This window comes from Nicotiana tabacum, chromosome 20 (assembly GCF_000715075.1).
Source record: "Nicotiana tabacum cultivar K326 chromosome 20, ASM71507v2, whole genome shotgun sequence".
NCBI lineage: Eukaryota > Viridiplantae > Streptophyta > Magnoliopsida > Solanales > Solanaceae > Nicotiana > Nicotiana tabacum.
In genome coordinates, this window is record NC_134099.1 from 10,704,963 (window position 1) to 10,717,842 (window position 12,880).

The following is a 12,880-nucleotide window of genomic DNA, read 5'->3' on the forward strand; positions in this document are numbered from 1 at the left end:
CCAAACGACGTATTGGCATTTTCCATCTAGACCGTTGATCAAATAGATCTAATGGTCCAGTTCAGTTCTTTCATTAAACCAAACGACGCCGTGTGATTGTATTTAATCGGGACCGTTCATTGCTTTTGATCTAATGGCTCCCAGGCCTTCCCTCATGACCCGACCCACTCCCGTCTGAGACCGATCCAAACCCCCTGTTTAAACAAAATGACACCGTTCCATTAAGTGAAGAGATCATGGCCATCAATCTCACATGATCCAACGGCCAGGATCCATCCCTCCCCTATGTATATAAGCCCCAATTCTCACCCCAAACCAAACACCCCCCTTGCCCTATTCATCATCGTCTCAAAGACAAAGCCCCCCAAACCCTAGCCGCCTTAGCTCCCCTTCGCTTGAAACCCGGCGGCAACTACGCCGCCGGCCACCACCTTAACACCATAAGACCATCTGACCACCCCCGTTCCAAATATATTACTTGTTTGGTTCGAATCTTCCCCCATCTTCTCGAATCTTCATTTGAAGATTCGAGCCAAACGGAAACCTACACCAACCAACCCCAAATTCATACCAGGCAACCCCCAGACCTCCCTCATACCATAAATGACTTTGGTTCTGTTCAAATCTGTCTAGAAATGTTCGAACCTTAAATCAAAAACCAGGAACCCTAGAAATTCCAAATCATGGAATCCATCGAAATTAAGTGAGGATTTGGGGTCTGTTCGACCTTAATCGAAGTGTTCTCAGTTGAGAACACTTCGACTAAGGTCTATTCGACCTCAAAGTGTCCGAGTCCGAGTTTCGAGCCTGGGTCCGTATAGTTCTGGTATTCTGAGGTATTTTTCTTCTTTCCTTTGCCTGTGTTTATGTTTTTTATCTATGTATCTGTTTATTTGTTAGTTTAGTTTTATTGTTTTAAAATTCTTTTTGTCAATTGATTCTGTTCATCTTCAGTGGACTTTTTTATTTGGTCCGATTCTGTCATTTGTTTATGTTTGCTGTAATTATTATGTGTTATAAATTATGTAATCGATTAATAAGTTGCGTCGATTAATTAATTTCCTGTTAGTCTATGATTCTGTCAATAACACTGATTGCCTATTGCTTTGTTGTTGATTTGTTCAGTGTCAATTGTAATATGTAATCGGTTAATTAAGCTTTCAAATTGTTTATAGTTTTCAAATTGTTAGTTATCCGATTAATTCAGATTTTGTTTTGATTATGAGCATTGTTCTGAATCCCTGGAACCTTTATATTTGATGTATTTTCTGCCTTAAAGTACTAGCTGAATTGGTTATAGCTGTAATCAAATCAGTTTTGGTTAATTGTTAGTTAAACAGATTTGAGAATTAAGATTTTAATACAATTGAATACTTGTATTGGGAGGCAATAATATTAAGGGGGTTTTTAGGGCTGATTTAAGAATGAAATAGTTAGGATTATATTTTAGTATTAGTGCTTTGTTAGTGGGGTATTAATTGATACACTAATAGGGAAGAAAAGGGAATGGGGGTTGAAAATAAGGAAAAACTTCCTTAGTGGGATTTAAAGTGAAAAAAATCAGATATTTAGTGGAAAATTCTGATTTGAATAAGGAAAGGATCGGGCAGTATGTTTAAGGGGGGGGGGGGGCAGATTTGTATAAAAGGGTGTTGGGGACTGATTTTTAAGGAGGGAGAATTTGAGAAAGAGAACTAAAAAAAAGGGCAAAAAGAGAATTAAGAAAAAGAGGGAAGAAGACTGAAAAGCCATCTTCTGAATAATATTAGAGGGGAATTTTGATGAGTTTAAGAGTGAATAAAAGCTGAACTTTGAAGAAACAAGAAACATTCATAGTTCAAGTTAAAAATTTGCTGGATTTTATCATCAAAATTCAGTAATTTTAGAGTTGAATAGGCTGAATTTTAAACACCTAAAAGTTCAGTAATTGGAGAAAGTTAAAAGAGAGGGTTGAGAGATAAAACAAAACAGAAAAGTGAAGTCTTTCTTCCACTATTAAAAATCAGTGCCAGTTTGCTACTATGTCATTAAAGCTTCAAGCTTCTTTTCTTTGAGTGTTTGAAAACCAGAAAATCTACTGTTCTATCGCATTCCTGAATACATTCTGTTTTTGCATGTGATTGCTGGTGGTGTTTCTGGTTTTATTCCTGGGTTTCTGGTGTATCTGTGTTGCTGTTTGGTACTTCTGAAATTGCAACTTGTGGTCCTGAACTTGCTGTTGGTTAAAACTGTTCCATTGGTTTTATTCCTGGAAAGTGCATGAGTTGATCCAGTCCTTGCAATTATTAAAAGCAAATGTAGTGGTCCTATATGTAGCACATAAAAGCAGCAATCTAGACAACTAATCATCAAATATGAGAAATGAGAAGCAATTTTGTTTCTTTGCTACATATTGTTGAGGTCTGGTCATTCACTAAATGACAAGAGCTATTATATTAGCGGAAACCCATCGTGCATCAACTTTGGGCAAGAGAAGCAAGAGTTGACATGTCCATATAAATGACAAAAATAAGTTTGTGTCAGTTGCATTCTCTGCACAAAGAGTATATCCTACTTCTTTTTTAAGTGTCTTATGGGAAATCTGATAAACATGATAGGTTAATGCATCCCCAACACTATTGTTATCTTAGAAACTGTAAGCAATACAAAAAATAACCACAGTGAGGACTAGATCAAGATGTGTGCATGTAAAATTCGATTCTGCATCAAAAAGATTGTACCATTTCTTCCAATTATTTCCTTCTCAACTAAGGCTAAATCATAATATGAGCAGTTGGAAATATCTAAAAAAAAAAAAGAAGGGAGAGAATTGATATCCTTTCAAGTAGAATAAGTCATGTCCTCTTCAATTGAAACCAAGACAGATTCTAGGCACCTAATTTGGAAAATTAACATTAGGAAATTTCATAACTAGGCACCTAATTTGGAAAATTAACATTAGGAAATTTCATAACTTTAGGAGAAAGAGGCTAGATAACGTTCTTGACATCTAAAGTACTGAAAGAAAATTATTAACAGATTGCAGTTCCAAAAATAAGATATGGTTTCTTTAATTTAGAGAGCCTAGTTTCATATTTCCTGTAATTAATACCGAGGGAAATATACCATGTCCAATGCTCCAGTATTAAAACTTATCTTAGTAATTAAGGTAATTTTTAGTTTAATCAAATTAAAGTTCACAGTTGGGAAGATGAAATCATAGTCTGCAATTTTATAGCACATGAGAGTTCTTTGAGGGAGTCAACTACTTATCGTACCTGGAATTATTTCACTTCAATCCTTTTTACCTTAATGAGGCAAACAGAGTAGAACAACATTAAAACATGATTAATAAGAAAGTGCAATACTTGCCTTTTTTACTGTAACGAGGCAAACAAAGTAGAAAAATGAAATGCTTACATTAAAATGCAGCATGAAGTTAACCATACAGCAGGCATGAAAATTAAGATAACTGATATAATATGTTAATAATGCATTCTTGCTATTCATAGTGGCAGCAACATAAGCAAGTAAAGGATGAAAACGATAACCAAATGAACAGCTCAATTCAAGATGCATATCTATATCTTGCCTCTAGGTGAGCCTACAATAGTGCTATTATCTCCATTTTAATTAAAAAGGTAAAATATGAAGCAAAAAACAAACAAAAATACAAATGCAAATATAGAATAACGAAACTATAATAATCAAAGTATGAATTTAAGATGAAGACCATGAAGCTAATAGCTATTTCAGTGCTATCAGTATCAACAGTTGTCATAGTCATACATTGGGATATTCCTTGTCCCTTTTGTTTAGCTTCTAACTGCATTTATTTTCGTTATATATTTTTCACAAGTTAGCTTCTACGATTGTTATTCACGGCATATCGATCACAAATCGCAAATGTCCAATGTTCAATCACTAAACAAACTATTAAAAATTAAGGTCCCTTTGAATGTATCAGATATTAATAAAGTATTGATGAATTTTTGTGTGCCTGCACATCTATTTCTCTTTGACCCATATATTCTTTCTTTTAGGCTTTTTTAGAATGAAAGATCCATCTCACATGCAAAATTTATTTAACAGAGAAGATCTTCAATTAGTGCTGATCCACAAAACATATAGCAGACTAAATGGAATAGTTCTGCATAGAGTTTAAAACAAGAAATTTTACCCTTCTCCACCAAATCAAGCAAAAAATAACACGTGTGGAATTCAGCCAAAAAATCAAAGTAAACACAAAACAATATAACTCCAATGATCGTAAAAGAGATACAAGGAAAATACAGAAGAGACCAACTATACTAAAAAGTTAAGAAAAGCAAACAAACGGCAAGAAAGCTACAACACAACCAATAGTGAAATCGTAAAGCAGGAAAAAAGAAAACTAAAAGAAATATGAAATACGCATCACAAATAAAGGGGAAAAAAATAGAAGCAAAATTCCAGTGCAACAAACAACAAAAAAAGAAAAACAAATTAAAAAGAGAGTAAATACTAACCTGAACATTGTGAGACCCAACAGAGACGCTAGAGAATTCTAGATGAAGAAGAACGATAAAGAATTTGAGAGTTCGATGAGGTGCCAGGCTGCCAGCCAATAAAAGGACACGTCTATTATAAGTTATGAAAAGTCAAAACTGCCCTCAGATGGTTGACCATTCGCTTTTCTATATTATAGACTAGATGAATGTTGGCCCGCGAGCAAGTGAGATTTGCGTTGCTTTGCATCAACTGAAACACAATTGAAATTCTTAAACAATACTAAGTGACACAATAAAATGACTATGCTTTCAAAAGAGATTCGACATCGGAGCATTCAAGCAGTGAACGGTCTTCTTTCTCTTCTCCAATTACATTAATAAAGATGTCCAACAAAATACTGTTGCGCTTAAATGTATATACATGCAGTTTAAAACACCCAACATGGGTGTGTTAGCCATGAACTTGATTTAAAAAAAAAGGCATAAATCCAGGTTATTTTCAAAGATATATCTGTCACCTTAATTATATGCACCACCCTTGAAGATATCTTTATTTAGAACAGGTCTTGAACTTTATGTTACAAGCTAGACGTGATTACATGAAATCAACACCACTTCCTTAGTAGAGACAGATGACATGTGTGATTTTAAGAAGGAAGAACTCTTTCAATGCTTTTTCATTGGTATTCATGGACATTCTCAACATATGCTCCAATATTTTTTGCTCTAAATTGGTCTTTATTCCTTTCAAATTCATGTTCATCATAAACCTCTCAAATAATATTGTCCATTGTTTCTTCCACTTGTTTATGTGTGCTTTAAGTTAAGAAGGAAAAACTCTATTTTCAAATAAAATTTTCATTTTCTAACAAATAATTGACGTTAAAGATAACTTCAGACAATATTTTGCCTCTATTTAGGTGGCTCCTTCCACTTTGTATGAGTACTTCTCTCTTCACTTTATCTTTTGAATTAGAGATACTAAAACTATCAAGCTTCACATTCTTCTTTCATATAGACTGTTCTTGTTAACAGAAAGTTTCATCGTATCATCTTTATTAGTTTGTTGCCATAATTAACTCGTATTATTTGTGAATCTTGGTGTAGCTATTTAAGAGACACAAGAAAATTAGCAGTTCACTAAGATAAGAATTAAAAAGACTAAATACTGTAGACATCTCCCTAAGACTAAAGATGAACAACACATTATTTTTATAAATGAAGTGAGTGATATCCCAAATAGCAGTTCATCTCAACCGGTTACAAAGTAAAAAGTGCTATTCAGTGGGAAATTCTTTATGTAAAGCTGCTTGATTTGAGCATGCGTGACCACGTATATAAAAAAGAACTTTTATGATATCACCATTTTACCATTGCATATTTGGATAAATATCTCTTTTGCCCTTGGTTGACCTACACTTGGCTGAAATTACCTTTCTAATCAATTGAAACAAAAAATTGAAATTCAAAAAGTAAGTCAAAAGCAAATGAAATTACTATATAATCTTTTTGTTCATCGTTTCTACCCCAATCTTCCAACTACATTTTGCGCATAGAAAACCATTGGAAACTCTACCTCTGAACTCCGACGTGACAGGGATACCACCGGATGTGATGACTCACAAACTAAATGAAGACCCATCCTTCACACCAGTAAAGCAAAAGAAAAGAAAGCAAGGAGCTTTCAAAAATCAAGTGATTCAAGATGAGGTCCAAAAGCTATTGAAAATTGGGTCAATCTGCGAGGTAAAGTATCCTAATTGGTTAGCAAACACAGTTGTTGTACCTAAGAAAAACGGTAAATGGCGGGTTTGCGTGGATTATACAGATCTTAACAAAGTCTGCCCAAAAGATTCTTTTCCTTTACCGAATATAGATCAGTTAATTGATGCAACTGCACGACATGAACTTTTGAGTTTTTTAGATGCATATTCGGGGTACAACCAAATTAAAATGGACCCTAGTGATGAAGAAAAAACTTCTTTCATCACAGACATGGGGACTTACTATTATAAAGTAATGCCCTTTGGTCTCAAAAATGTTGGAGCAACCTATCAAAGATTGGTCACCAAAATATTCCAAGAACATTTAGGAAAAACCATGGAGGTACACCAGCATTCTCATTATCATATTTCTCATTTATCTGTTACATTTGAAATTTTACGAAAATTTAATATGAAACTCAATCCAGAAAAATGTGCATTTGGGGTTGCCTCGGGCAAATTTTTGGGTTTTCTCGTTTCTAACCGTGGTATTGAGGTAAATCCTTCTCAGATCAAAGCAATAGAGGAGATCCCTGATATCCTTACGAGTAAAAAAGAAGTCCAAAGGCTAACGGGAAGAATCGCAACCTTGGGGAGATTTATTCCCAATTCTTTAGAAAAATGTTTTAAATTTTTCTTCGCACTCAAAAAGCAAGATCATTTTGAATGGAACGAAGATTGCCAACAAGCCTTTAGAAATTTAAAAGCTTACTTGTCAAATCCACCACTTTTGGCAAAACCAAAGAAAGGAGAAAAGCTACTCATCTATTTGGCCGTGTCAGAAGTTGTGGTAATTGTTGTTTTAATCCGTGAGGACCGAGGTAAACAATATCCTATCTATTATGTAAGCAAGTCTTTACTAGATGCTGAAACACGATATCCACAACTAGAAAAATTAGCATTAACTTTGATCATGGCATCTAGAAAATTAAGACCTTATTTTCAATGTCATCCCATTGTTGTAGTTACTGCTTTTCCATTACGAAACATTTTGCATAAACATGAATTGTCAGGGAGGTTAGCAAAATGGGCTATAGAATTAAGTGAATACGAAATCATTTATCAACCTAGGACTGCTATAAAATCTCAAGTATTAGCCGATTTCGTAGCTGATTTTAGCCAGGGGATGCATTTAGAAGCAGAAAAAGAATTACAAGTTTTTAATGGTGCAAACCCGGGGACTTGGATTTTATTCACTAATGGTTCGTCTAATTTAAAAGGAGCAGGCCTAGGGATAGTTCTCATACCACCTACGGGTGAGATTATTAGACAAGCTATAAAATGTCATTCTATAACTAACAATGAAGCAGAGTATGAGGCTGTAATTGCAGGTCTAGAATTTGCACGAGAACTCGGCATAACACAGATTATAATCAAGAGTGATTCTCAACTCATGGTCAATCAAATGCGGGGGACTTATATAGCCAGGGAGACACGAATGCAAGAATATCTCGAAAAAGTACGAGAACTAATAAAGTAATTCCAAACTTGGAAGGTAATGCAGATCCCAAGAGATGAGAATGTGGAGGCAGATGCTTTAGCTAATCTCGCATCTGCAACAGACGTAGCAAACGACGCAAATGCTTCAGTCGTACATTTATTTCATTCTGTTCTCGAACCTGATAAGAACGAGGTAAATTTTAATCATTTAACATGGGATTGGAGAAATGAAATTATTGCTTTTTTACAGCGCGGAACCGTGCCTGATGACAAAAGAAAAGCTTATGCACTTCGCAAAAAAGCTGCTCGTTATTGTTTACATCAAGGAAATCTTTATCGAAAGATGTTCGGTGGACCATTAGCAAGGTGTCTCGGACCATCCCAAACAAAATATGTGATGAGGAAGTATATGAAGGACATTGTGGAAATCACGCAGGAGGAAGGTCGCTGGTAAAAATGCTGATTCAAGTAGGGTATTATTGGCCTAAAATGGAAGAAGAAGCAAACGATTTCGTGTCCAAGTGTGATAAATGTCAAAGATACGGCAATAATATGAATAGACCAGCTGAGTTACTGCACCCTGTTATAGCCCTGTGGCCCTTTATGAAATAGGGAATGAATATCGTAGGTCCATTGCCACAAGCAAAAGGTCAGGTGAAATTTCTACTTGTACTTACAGATTATTTCACTAAATGGGTAGAAGCAGGAGCATTTAAACAGGTACGAGAGAAAGAAGTTAAAGACTTCATTTGGAGGAATATAATATGCCGCTTTGGAGTACTTAAGGAAATCGCGTGTTATAATGGTCCGCAATTCATAGGAACCCAAATCACAGAATTTTTTCAAAGTTGGCAAATTAAAAGGATAACATCTACACCATACCATCCAGTAGGTAATGGACAAGCGGAATCCACAAACAAAGTCATTATCAATAATTTTAAAAAAAGGTTACAAGATTCAAAAGGTAACTGGCCTGACGTATTGCCTGGGGTATTACGGGCTTATCATACAACGACAAAAACAAGCACGAGAGAAACACCATTTTCAATGGCTTATGGTGAGGAGGCCTTAATACCAGTTGAAATAGGATAACCAAGCACACGGTACGTTCAAGCAACAGAGGAATCAAATGATGAAGAGATGCGGGTGAACCTTGATTTGCTCGAAGGAAGAAGAGAAGCTGCATTAATAAGGATGATAGCACAAAAGCAAGTAATTGAATGGTATTATAATAGGAAAGCATGCCTCAGATTCTTTAAAATTGGGGACTTCGTGCTTAAAAAGGTGTTCCAATCTACAAAAGCTGCTAATTCAGGAAAGCTAAGTCCAACATGGGAAGGACCCTACAGAGTTCGTGACATTGCGGGAAAAGGAGAATACGAGTTGGACACAATGGATGGCAAGGTTCTACTCTCACATTGGAATGCTATCCACCTAAAGAGATATTATTTCTGAGAAAGTATCTACGATCAGGTATTGCTATATTAGAATTTTTCTTTGAATTGTTAAAATTTTACTAACGATTTTAGATGCTAGGCAAAAACCATAACTCGTGCCAAATGATGAGTCACGACCTGCACGGCAAAATGGAAAATTCTAAAATTCCCAGCCCAGGGTTACAAATTAATCTGATGGAAATATACACGGGTTAGGCTGTCTTCATCTCTAATCGCACCTCCGAGTCCCGTATGTTTTTCTGTTCCAGGAAAAGGATCAAAATTGAGAGAAACAAACAAGTGCTCGAGACTTCATACTTTACCGCAAATACTTTGGGGACTACATATTATACACAGATACGTGCAAAAAAAAACAGATACGAAAATCGAACAAGATTGAGCAAGATTTAAGAGAAAAATCAAGCTACAAAGTGACAAGTGTTGAGGAAAAGTTACAGAGTTTTCAGCATTCATCATTATGTTCTTTCCCATCAAAACAAATGAAGATATAAGACATTCATCATAGTGTTCTTTCCCATTAGAACAAAGGGAGATTTATATCATCATAGTGTTTTTTCCATGTGAACAACGGAGTCACCTCTTAAACCCTTCTTAATACATGAAGATAGGGTCATGACTATGTACTGAAACGGGTTATGAAGAAAAACCTTGTTTATTTTATATTTATTTTGTAAAAATTTGTTACAAGAAAAACAGTTACGAGAAAGTTATAGATGTATTTTAATACATGTAATATTCAAAAGCTTGTCCAAGTTCATGAATAAAAACTTGTCAAAGTTGTTTCAAACAAAACATGTGTATTCCTATTTATTTCATCGTATTGTAACACCATTATGAAGTTGAGACGTCTTCTTCATTAAGTGTCGATATATATAAAAGGGCCTTCTTTTATAAACCTCATGTTAATAATTCATGAGAAGAATCATAAAGCATTTTCAAAGGATAAAAATGCTAAGCTATTCTATAAGTCCTAAATAAATAAAAAAGGCAAGAATAAAACATATAAAAGTACTGAGAAAATTTCTCAATATAATTAAAAAGACTAAGTAAAAACTTAGTCAGCAAAATATTTTTACAAGTGCACCATTATTGTAACTGGGGACTTTTCCAAAAAATTCCTTAAAAACTGCCAAGGGATAAACCACCAATCAAACAAAACAAATAAAAACAAAGATCTGGAAACATAAACTGGTCACTGAGGGGCTGGAATGTCAGAAATTGCTATATAAGCTTCACTTTCAAGAACAACCATAGGTACGGTGGTAACCTTTGAAGAAGCAACAACATGAGCGGTTTCAGCTGGGCTTGAAGTGTTAGGTTCAACGAGGGGAGCAAGAGTCACGGAAGCTTCAACTTTCACAGACTGAGTCATAGAAGTTTCACCCTCGGGAGCTGGAATTGCAGCATTTTCAACTTCAACTGCCACAACAACGGCTTCGTCATTTAAAGGTTCTTCAGCCATGGGAGCTTCAATTGCTAGAGAGGGAAAGTCAAGTGGTTGTTGGGTTCTCTCAATGGTCTCTAAAACTTTGGCCAACTCTGAGTTTAAATCAAAGTTTTCTTGACTGGCCTCCATTAAAGCATCACGACGAGAGTTTAGAAAAAGCCCAACTCACCTCTATGTTAAAATTCTCCTCAAGAAGTTCGTACTCCCTTTCCCACATAGCAAGATCATTCTTTAACACTTGATGTTCAGCTAAATGAGAATCAAGGAAAGCTTCAAGGGAGGCATGAGAACTCTCTAAGGCACGCACTTTGTTAGAGGAGATCCTTAAATCAACTTGAACTTGAGTCAAGTTTTGCACTAATTCTCCTACATATTCTTCTTTCTTGTCCAAGAGTGCCTTAAGTTCTCTGATTTCTTCACTTGATTTTGATAACTGTTCTGAAAAGCAACATTCAAGCGCTCCTTGTCTTTTTCAAATTGACTTGAAGAAGCTTTGGCAACTGCTAACTCAGAAGTCAGACCTCGCTTTTACTGCTCCAGATGATTTCTACTCTCTTGCAATTCTTCTATAGTTCCCTGAGCATTCTCAAACTGCTCTTTCCAATTAGCTGCTTCTATCTGGGCTCCCTTGGCTATTTCCTCAGCCTCGTGGATAGACTTTTCAGACTCACGGGCTTTCTTTTTCAGAAGAGAAATTCTTCCCATCAATTCTGTACCAATGAGGTTAGCCTACAGTGACAATTCATAGAAATAAGGATTTGGAGATAAAAAAAACTTGTTAGTAAGTAAAGGAAAAATACCTTCAAAGTAGAATGAACTATGTCATTCATCAGAGTTAAGCAACTGTGAATGCTCATCTTCTTCTTCTCAATATCTCCAATCAAAGGCCCAAGCCAAGCATATGCTCCACCAGATTTCCTTAAAAGACTGTTATTAGCAGGAACTTCAAGTGTAACGCTCCTCATAGCCAAGCTTCTGCTACTGGAACCCTCTTCTGCATGTTGAACAGAGGAAGGGGGAGCTATAGAAGGAGGAGCGGTAGAAGAAGGTAAGGGAAACAGAAATAGGTAAGGGAGAAGAAACAGATAGAATGGTCAAGGAAGCACTTGAAACCAACAGAGGAATAGAAGGAATGTGAACAGAGAAAGAGGAACTTCATCTAAACTGGACCTAGTTCTCCACTTTCAAAACCACCAACGAAGAGACGTTGAATAGACTCATTGGAGTCCCTTGGAGTGGTTTCATCATCATAAGGAATGTGAACAAGTTCGGTAAGAGAGGCACGGACAGGGGTAACTTCAGCTTCATCCTCGGAAAAGATGCGTCTCCTGGATCTTAGTCTAGCTATCAAAGAGGTGTCTTCATCTTCTTCATCCTCAGAATCCTCTTCTACAACTTTCCTCTTTGACAGCGTGGCTTGAGTTCTCTCCAAAGAGAGAGAAGTACCAGAAGAGGCTCGAATCAGCTGTCATTCCTCGAATAGCAAATCCTGACAAAAAGAGGGATAAAAAAGTTAGAAACAAGAAAGGACTTAACATACGAAAAGGCATAAAGAGATACATACCGTGAGTTTTTACTTTCCAACTATGTAAATTGGAAATGGATTTCCAAGTTCTTGCCTCCATAGGCACGACTTTCAAGATTGAATCTACCTAACCACGGAAATTAGGAACGGGTTCCACATCTCCCATGGTTGCCATAGAAAAGAAAAAAAGGATGAAATTAGAAAAGAAGTTGAAATTCTTAAAGATAGGAACTGTAAGTAAAAAAAAATTTACGTGCAAAGTTCCACTTCTCAGGGAAGGGGATATTTGTTTCACCCACCAAATCAACTGTGCGTACCACAATATAACGAGTGTACCACCCACGATCCTTTTCATCTTCAGGGCTTACCAAGACCCTTTTACTTATTGCAGTTAAAGTAAAAACTCCATGGCGGAATAATTTGGGGTGGTAAAGATGATTAAGGTGGGGAAAGGTAAAGCTAACATTGGCTTTTACGGACAAATACCTTAAACAAGCCACTACTCTCCATACAAGAGGGCCAACTTGTGCTAAATAAATTTTGAAAAAATGACAAAAATCAAATATAACTGGGTCAATAGCAGGAGTAAATCCCAAAGTAAAGGGGTAAGTATAAACAAAAGAAAATCCAATCCTAAAAGAAGAAATTCTCTGATTTGGATTAGGGATCATCATACGAAGATCATCTTTCCAGCGACAATCTTTTCGAACAATAGCAATCAAAGGTTCAGTAATTAGAGAAGGAAAAGTGTCAGCTTTCTCTAAATTAACAACTTGTTC

The 12,880-nt window shown here is 35.9% G+C and overlaps 1 long non-coding RNA gene across 1 annotated transcript; it reads right to left on the reverse strand.

The window, feature by feature from the left end:
- Nucleotides 1–1,958: 1,958 nt before the first annotated feature.
- On the reverse strand, nt 1,959–4,719 carry LOC107818660 (uncharacterized). The gene is made up of 2 exons (XR_001655481.2): nt 4,488–4,719; nt 1,959–3,287 (listed from the first exon to the last, which is right to left on the reverse strand). It is a non-coding gene; the product is annotated as an uncharacterized LOC107818660 (long non-coding RNA).
- Nucleotides 4,720–12,880: the final 8,161 nt, after the last annotated feature.